Source organism: Puma concolor, unplaced genomic scaffold (assembly GCF_028749965.1).
Source record: "Puma concolor isolate L17-30 unplaced genomic scaffold, mPumCon1.1.hap2 unalloc_scaffold_57, whole genome shotgun sequence".
In the NCBI taxonomy this organism is placed as follows: domain Eukaryota; kingdom Metazoa; phylum Chordata; class Mammalia; order Carnivora; family Felidae; genus Puma; species Puma concolor.
Genome location: NW_028240266.1, coordinates 27,653 through 37,174, shown reverse-complemented (window position 1 = coordinate 37,174; position 9,522 = coordinate 27,653).

Sequence of the window (9,522 nt, the reverse complement as noted above, 5' to 3'; positions counted from 1 at the left end):
AGTGTCACTCATTTGCTGACTGAATGGATTAAATAAACGATCTTCCTGCTTCTAGTGGCTCCTTAGTCCAATCCACTGTTAAATCAATCTTTAGAGACAGCTTAGTACCTGACACTCTCTTGCCCAAAGAGTGTATTGAGACCTGTTTTGAGCAAAACATTTAACAGCTCCTCCAATGTAGACCTACCAACTATCTCTCATTCCTTATCTTTCAAATCCTACTTACACCTCTGATCTTTTCTTCCCTTTTAAATCTCTAGGTGTCAATGTTTTCTGGCTTTCCCTCTACCTATCAAGCAAGATGCTACCCTTCCTTCACAGTTCCTCCATTTTTTTCGTAGGAATCTAATCTTCACCCAAACTCTTAAAATAATATGCATCACTAATTTGCCCTTACAGAATACTAGTTATATTTTCATGTCAATGACCTATCTTTTCATCTAGATTTTAAGATTTCTCACGGCCTACTTTATGCATATTTTTGTGTTCAATACATGTGTGCTGATCACGATAATATTAATCGGTAAGTTACAGCATTGAATGAATTTTGAAACTGAACCATTAAACTACAATACAGTAAAAGAAATATCTGCACATGGAGTCCAACACTTGCTGTGGGGTCTTAGGTAAGGTACAATTTCCTCGAACTTCACTTTTCTCTTTCTTTATTGTAAGATTTCTACTTAACAGGATAGTCATAAAGAATAGTTAAAAAATAAATTATGTGAGGGGCGTCTGGGTGGCTCAGTCGGTTAAGCGTCCAACTTCGGCTCAGGTTATGATCTCATGACGATTTGTGAATTTGTGATTTCGAGCTCTGCATCAGGCTCTGTGCTGATAGCTCAGAGCCTGGAGACTGCTTTGGATTCTGTGTCCCTCTCTCTGTCCCTCCTCTGCTCATAGTCTCTGTCCCTCTCAAAATAAATAAATATTTTTAAAAAAAGAATAATTATAAAAAAATAAATTATGTGAAAGTGCTTGGTAAAACATCAAACACTATGCAAAAATATTATTTGCCAACCATTAATGATATTATTTGAAACCAAAGAAAATAAAGTATACCTTTAGAGACTATGAGATAAAACTATGTACTTTTGACCCTAAGATACTTTTAATACTGAAAATAAGAGTTAAAGAAGAGTTTTGGTAAGTTCCTAAAACATTAGGCAATTAACTCATTTTTAAAGTGAGTTAGATATTTTCAAAATTATACTCAAAAGTTAGAGCATCCATCATGGGACGCTGCAAAATGTTTCTTGGTACCACAATCGAAAAGACAAAGATTCAAGTTGGAAGGATCACTGATCCCAATAAGTTAAATATATGAATTTCCATCAGGGGTGCCTGGGTGGCACAGTCAGTTGAGCGTCTGACTTTGGTTCAGGTCACGATCTCGGGCTCTGTGCTGCCAGCTCAGAGCCTGGAGCCTGCTTCGGATTCTGTGTCTCCCTCTCTCTCTCTGCCCCTCCCCTGCTCACACTCTGCCTCTCTCTCTCTTTCCAAAATAAATAAACAAAAAAAATTTTTTTAAATAAAAATAAATTTCCATCAGAATGAGAATTCACATGTTCTCTATGCAACTATAAAAAGGAATGAGAAAGGCCTTTATATTCTGATATGAACAAATATCCAAAATATATTACTGTATTAAAAAATCAAGGATACAGAACAATGTACATGTCATGCTCTCACGTAAAAAGTGAGGGAGGGATAGGTATGTGTATATATATATATATATATATATATATATATATATATATATACATTCATACATATATATACATACATATATTCATATTTTCTCGAACGATCTAAGTACTTCCTGTCTCAAAAATAAATAAAACATTAACAAAAAATTAAAAAAAAAAAAAGAAACTAGTTACTTATTAGTTAGTTACTGGGGAAAAGGAATAGGAACTGAACAGACCAGGCAAGAAGGAGATTTTCATTGTGTATCTTTAAATACTTTTTTATTTATTTTTACTTAAAAAAATTTTTTTTAATGTTTTATTTTTATTTTTGAGACAGAGACAGACAGAGCATGAGCAGGGGAGGGGCAGAGAGAGGGGGAGACAGAGAATCCAAAGCAGGCTCCAGGCTCTGAGCTGGCAGCACAGAGCCTGATGCTGGGCTTGAACCCATGAACTGTGAGATCATGACCTGAGCCGAAGTCGAACGCTTAACCAACTGAGCCACCCAGTGCTCCAATACTTTTTTATTTATGATCTGTGTGAATGTATTACCTAATCAAAAACCTTAAATTTATTAAAACATTTTTAGGGTCACGTATTTTTGGCAACCTTGTTAGAAGACATATTATTTGCTTCAATTACAAACTTATAATGTTTCAAACTAGACTTACATGAACACAGGAAGCTCACCTTCATCTGAATACCCAAAATACTGAATGTATACCATTCATTTAATCTTGTAGCATATTAGTTATATGTTGATGTAAGTAGCCCATCACTTTTCAACAACTAGCTAAAAATTTCCTATATTCTGTGTTCAAAACTTCCTAATTATTCTCACCTCTAAAATCTCGAAAACGCTTAATGCTCTTCAGTGCTAAAAGGGCAGTCTTTAGAGAAGTATCTCCCTTTTCTGTGAAGACAAAAACAGAACAAAGAAAAATTAGTAGATTCAAGAAACATAAAGTACTTCCACAGCGAGCTAAATCGGTTCTCTTGCTGGCCCTTAAGGCATCTTATGGTTTTCTAGCTACGTAAACTTTTGTCCTGAATGCAATCTACAGTCTGCCTATTTAAATCCTATTCATGTCAAAACCAGCTCCTAAGTCTAGATTTCTAAAAAGCCTTCTGTTGAACCTAGATGATGCCCTCTAACCACTACTCTTTCCTTTTCCTTTCCTTCCCAAACTATTTTCTGGAAAGAAATGTTCTTATTCATCACAATCATATTGTCATTCACACATCAAACTGGTCTTATCTAGCTTCCACCCTCTCAAAACTGCTTTTACCAAGTTCACCCATTAACTATTTATTGCCAAATCAATGAATACTTTTTTGGGGTCTTATTTAATACTTTCCTCTTTCATTCCCAAATTAATGAATACTTCTTAATTTGTTGGTCTTATCTAATACTTTCCTCCTTCAAACTCTTTTTTCTCTTTGTTTTGTTGCTATAGCTTTCTTTTGGTTTCTCTCCTACCGTTCGTTCTAGTTACTTCCTGTTACGTCCTTTATAAACTATTCTTTCTCCACCATTACTTAAATGTTAGCATTTCAGTGTCCTTGGCCCTCTTCTTGTTGCACTCTATAAACCATTCCTGAATTCTCTTGTCACTACAAACTGTATGTTGCTGACTCTCAAGTTTCTATTTCTAGGCTAGACCATTGTCTACTGCACATCTTCAACTCCGTGTCCACTCCATGCCCTCAAACACAGTATTTCCTTTTTGTGTGATATATTGAATGTGGTTCAATGAATTCAATGTGCGATATATTGAATGTGATTCAATGAATTCAGTGAATTCAAATGAACTGATGATTTTATTTCCATGCAAATAACAACTCTTTGGGACAGATCAGATACATTTTTTTACTTCCATATTGCCAAATTTTAATTTGACCGGTTCTACATTTATCCCCCTGTGGCAGCTGGAGCATTGACAGCAGACAGAAACTTTCCTCATTCCAGTCTATCAAGGAAAATCTGCAGTTAAAAACTTTGATCAGCAGGCATTCAGAGAATGGTAGGTGGCAAATAAAGATCCTAGTGGATTATTCTAATTGCATTTTGTTTTACCTTCATAACTTAAGAAGCTGTAAGAAAAGAGAGAGGACAACTTTCTCTGTGTGTGTTTTTCTTTTAATATAATTTATTGTCAAGTTAGCTAACATTCAATGTATACAGTGTACTCTTGGCTTCAGGAGTAGAATCCATGATTCATCGCTTACATACAACAACATACAGTGCTCATCCCAATAAGTACCCTCCTCAATGCCCATCACCCACTTTCCCCTGATCCCCACCCCCCCATAAATCCTTAGTTTGTTCTGTGTATTTAAGAGTCTCTTATGGCTTGCCTCCCTCTCTGTTTGAAACTATTTTTTCCCTTTCCCTTCCCCTATGATCTCTTGTTAAGTTTCTCAAATTCCACACATGAGTGTACACATATATCTCTCTTTCCTTGACTGACTTATTCCACTTAGCATAATACCCTCCAGTTCCATCCACGTTGTTGCAAATGGCCAGATTTCATTCGTTTTCGTTACCGAGTAGTAGTCCACTGTATATATAAACCACATCTTCTTTATCCATTCATCCGTTGATGGACATTTGGGCTATTTCCATAATTTAGTTATTGTTGATAGTGCTGCTATAAACATTGGGGTACATTTACCCCTATGAATCAGCATAATTTAGTTATTGTTGATAGTGCTGCTATAAACATTGGGGTACATTTGCCCCTATGAATCAGCACTCCTGTATCCTTTGGATAAATTCCTAGTAGTGCTATTGCTGGGTCATAGGGTATTCTGCTTTTAATTTTTTGAGGAACCTCCACACTGTTTTCCAGAGAGGCTGCACCACTTTTCATTCCCACCAACAAGTGCAAGAGAGTTCCCATTTCTCCACATCCTCACCCACATCTGTTGTTTCCTGAGTTGTTAATTTTAGCCACTCTGACCTGTGTGAGGTGGTATCTCAGTGTGGTTTTGATTTATATTTCCCTGATGATGAGTGATGTTAAGCATCTTTTCATGTGTCTGTTGGCCATCTGGATGTCTTCTTTGGAAAAGTGTCTGTTTGTGTCTTCTGCCTGTTTCTTCACAGGATTATTTGTTTTTCATGTGTTGAGTTTGGTAACTTCTTTATAGATTTTGGATACTAGCTCCTTATCCGATATGTCATTTGCAAATATCTTCCTCCCATTCCATCAGTTGCCTTTCAGTTTTGTTGATTGTTTCCTTTGCTGTACAGAAGCTTTTTATTTTGATGAGGTCCCAATAGTTCATTTTTGCTTTTATTTCCCTTGCTTTTGGAACTCTCATCACTGTTATTTAACAGAGTGTTGGAAGTCCTAGCTTAAGCAATCAGACAGCAAATGAAATAAAAGGCACCCACATTGGCTAAGAAGAAGTCAATCTTTGGCTTTTTGCAGATGACATGATACACTACATGGAAAACACAAAAAACTCCACCAAAAAGCTGCTAGAACGGATACATGAATTCAGTAAAGTCACAGGATATAAAATCAATGTACAGAAATTGGTTGCATTTCTATACACCAACAATGAAACAACAGAAAGAGAAAACAAGAAATCAATCCCATTTACAATTGCACCAAGAACCATAAAATACCTAGTAATAAACCTAACCAAAGATGTAAAAGATCTATATGCTGAAAACTATAGAAAACTTGTGAAAGAACTTGAAGAAGACACAAAGAAGTGGAAAAACATTCCACGCTCATGGATTGGAAAAACAAATACTGTTAAAATGTCGATATTACCCAAAGCAATCTACACATTCAAGGCAATCCCAATCAAAATTGCACCAGCATTCTTCTCAGAGCTAGAGGAAACAATGTTTCGATTTGTAGGGAACCACACAAGACCCCAAATAGCCAAAGTAATGTTGAACAGGAAAACCAAAGCAGGAGGCATCACAATCCCAGACTTCAGGCTCTACTACAAAGCTGTAATCATCAAGACAGTATGGTATTGGCACAAAAACAGACACATAGACCAATGGAATAGAATACAGAACCTAGAATCGGGCCCCCAAATGTATGGCCAACTAATCTTTGACGAAGCAGGAAAGAGTATCCAATGGAAAAAAGACAGTCTCTTTAGCAAATGGTGCTGGGAGAACTGGACAGTAACATGCAGAAGAAGGAAACTGGACCACTCTCTCACACCATACACAAAAATAAACTCAAAGCGGGTGAAAGACCTAAATGTGAGCCAGGAAACCATCAAAACCATAGAGGAGAAAACAGGCAACAAACAACCTGTTTAACCTCAGCTGCAGCAACTTCTTTCTCGACATGGCTCTGAACTTTCTGTGGTTTTGACAGTCGTATTTACATCCTTCTTTAATGAACACTGTACGAAGTTTTCACAGACTCTAAGTATGGATCTAGTTTGAAGTGTCTAGTGTCAATTTGCACAATGGATGCAGAGAAAAAAGAACTAGGATAATTGGATGTGCTAGATATATAAAAGTATTGACTAATGTTATTACAAATTATTTTTATCATATTCTCTTATTCATTTTCACCACTTTCTTTACTGGTGTATTACTTTATATTGAAAACAGAAGAGAGAATCCAGGAAATAAATATATATGTATATTTATATGATTTGTTACAAAACTACAAAGGAATTTCAGTATAGAAAGTATAGAGAAAATACAATCTTTTCAACAGTGGTGCTGGAACAAATGAAGGTCCATATGCAAAAACAAAACAAAACAAAAAGGAACTCTGATCCATACTTTATTCCACATACAAAGATTAACTCAAAATAGATCACAGAGCTAAAATACAAAACCAGAGGTGCCAGGGTGGCTCAGTCAGTTAAGCAGCCAACTTCAGCTCAGGTCATGATCTCCCGGTGAGTTTGAGCCCCGCCTCAGGCTCTGTGCTGATAGCTCAGAGCCTGGAGTCTTGCTTTGGATTCTGTCGCCCTCTCTCTCTGCCCCTCCCCCACTTGTGCTTTCTCTCTCTCTCTCTCTCTCTCTCTCTCTCTCTCTCTCTCTCTCTCAAAAATAAATAAAAATATTAAAAAAATATTTTTTAATGCAAAACCAAAACCCATAAAACTTTTAGAAGAAAACATATAATAAAACATTTGTAACCTTGGGTGAGGCAAAGTTTTCATACATGTGACACCAAAAGCACAATATGTAAAAGAAAAAAAAAACTAACTGGACTTCATCAAAATTAAAACTAATGCTCTTCTAAAGACACTTAAGAAAATGAAGACACTCAGAGAAAAATGTGCTCAGTAGAAGACTCGGAGAAAATATTTGCTAAGTATATATCTCATAAAGGACATGTATCCAGAATACAAACAGAAATACAAAAAAAACCCATCCAACTTTATTTTTTTGTATTATTTTTTTTAACGTTTATTTATTTTTGAGACAGAGAGAGACAGAGCATGAACGGGGGAGGGTCAGAGAGAGAAGGGGAGACACAGAATCCGAAACACGCTCCAGGTTCTGAGCTGTCAGCACAGAGCCCGACTCGGGGCTTGAACTCACGAACCGCGAGATCATGACCTGAGCCGAAGTCGGCGGCTTAACCGACTGAGCCACCCAGGTGCCCCAAAACCCATCCAACTTTAAAAGCGGGCAAAAGCTCTGCATAGACACTTTATAAAGAAGATACACAGATGACAAATAAGCACAGGAGAAGATGCTCAACATCATTAATCAGTGAGGAAACACAAATTAAAACCACAATGAGATACTACTACACACTTATTAGAATGATTAAAATTAAAAAGACTGACTACACCAAGCACTCCCGAGGATATGGAGGAATTGGACCTCTTCATACACTGCTGGTGGAAATGTAAAATGGTGTGGCCACTCTGGAAACCGTTTGCAGTTTCTTAAAACGTTAAACATACACCTACCATGTGAACCAGCCAATCTTTGGTAACTACTCAAGAGAAAGGAAAAGCATACATTCATACAATAAATTGTACACAACTGTTCATAACAGCTTTATTTATAAGAGCCCCAAACTGGAAATAGCCTAACGAGCCTCACCAGGTAAGTAGATAAACCAGTGTATCAGTAAAATGGAGTGCTATGCCAGTAATAAATAAGAATGAACTGCTGATACATGCTACGTGGATGAATCTCAAAATAATTATGCTGAATGAAAGCATCTTGCAAAAAAGAATATACCCATTTTATAAAAGTCTGGTAAATGCCAATGGATCTATACTGGCAAAAAGCAGATCAGTGGTTGCCTACGGATGAGGAACAGGATGGGAAAAAGGCAGGAGAGATTACAGAGGAGCATGAGGCAGTTTTGCAGGTCAGGGATGTGTTCATTACCTTGATTGTGATGACAGGTTTATAGGTGTGTGCATATGTCAAACTGTGTACTTTTAATTATAAAAATATACAGCTTTTGAATATCATTTATAGCTCACAATACTGTTTAATAATAACAAAAGGCAATGGGAAATATGACCCACCTTCAAATTCAGGAGCTGGCTTATTTGTGTTCAAAGCCTCCAACATTTGTTTGAGACTTACTTCACTATTTTCTAAAAAGTAAAGTATAAGGATTACAAAATGGCAAAGGTGTCAATGTGAATAATCATCATTAAAATAACCATGACAGGGAATGGTGTGTGTGTGGGGGGGGGGGGCAAATTTTGTTAATGTCTGAAAATTAGCCAGATAAAAACTAATCAATTTAAAAGAATTTTACCACGAATCTATTCCCTTAAAACAAGAAAAAATTCTAACCGTATTATTTGTCTTAATTAAATATTGATGTATACATTTTACAAATGTGATGTCAGACAGAGGGTGACTCTTAAAAATACTTCCAAGAGTAAAAAAATATTAATTTTAATTTGTTCTCAGTATGCCTACATTCTCATTATGTTTCTAAGACCTAGTTTATCTAAAACATACATATATAAAACATATCCCAAGCACACAGTAAAACTAGGACTTCAACAGAGATTGTTCTTTTAAAAAGGACTCACCATCAATAGATGCTTGACCCAGAATTTCCTGGAACGTCTTGTTGCTTAATAGAATTCTAGCGTTCCGGAGTTGGGACCTCAGCTCATTTATAGGCATCTTATCATTTCTGATCTTATCAAGAGTTGTAATCTCTTTAAATAAATCTGTAGACATGTCAAGAATAGAGAACTGATGAGGAAGTTGAGGCAAAGCCCTTTTTTAGACTTAACACCCTAACCTGCACAGAGTAGATGCATTACAAAAGGAATTCTGAGTTAGAGGGCTTTCAAAACATGTCAGTGGGCTTTGTTTTCAGAAGTCACTTAAACAATAAGCAAAATTTAACATACCCCTAGCCAGCTAAAAGTTGAGTTTCTGCAACATTTTTGTACAAGTTTGCTTTTATTTATTAACTATTTCTCCTCAAAGGTTTTTCTACTACATGCTCCAGTCTTTCAGAGACTGTAAAGCATTTCAAGAACAGCTTGATAATAAATAGCTCTTGGAATGAAGTCAAATATCAAAAATAGAACCCAGCTAGTTGGCAAAAGGAAAACTGAAAAATATAAATCTGTTATGCACTGAAAAACAGTCACACCCTATCCTAGGCATTAGAAAGCCTCTCTTTCTTGCTAGCCTACCTACTAGTATTACATGCAGTAAATCCTTTTTTTTTTTTTTTTTTTTTGTACTTTTTTTTTAACATTTCACTATAGGTGAGAAAAAGAAGCATATGGAAATTATTGGAGGTGAGAGAAAATTGTATTAGATTCACCAGGGGAGAAAATGTGTACCTTATACTGGAGCATATACTGAGACAAACTATTTCGCTTT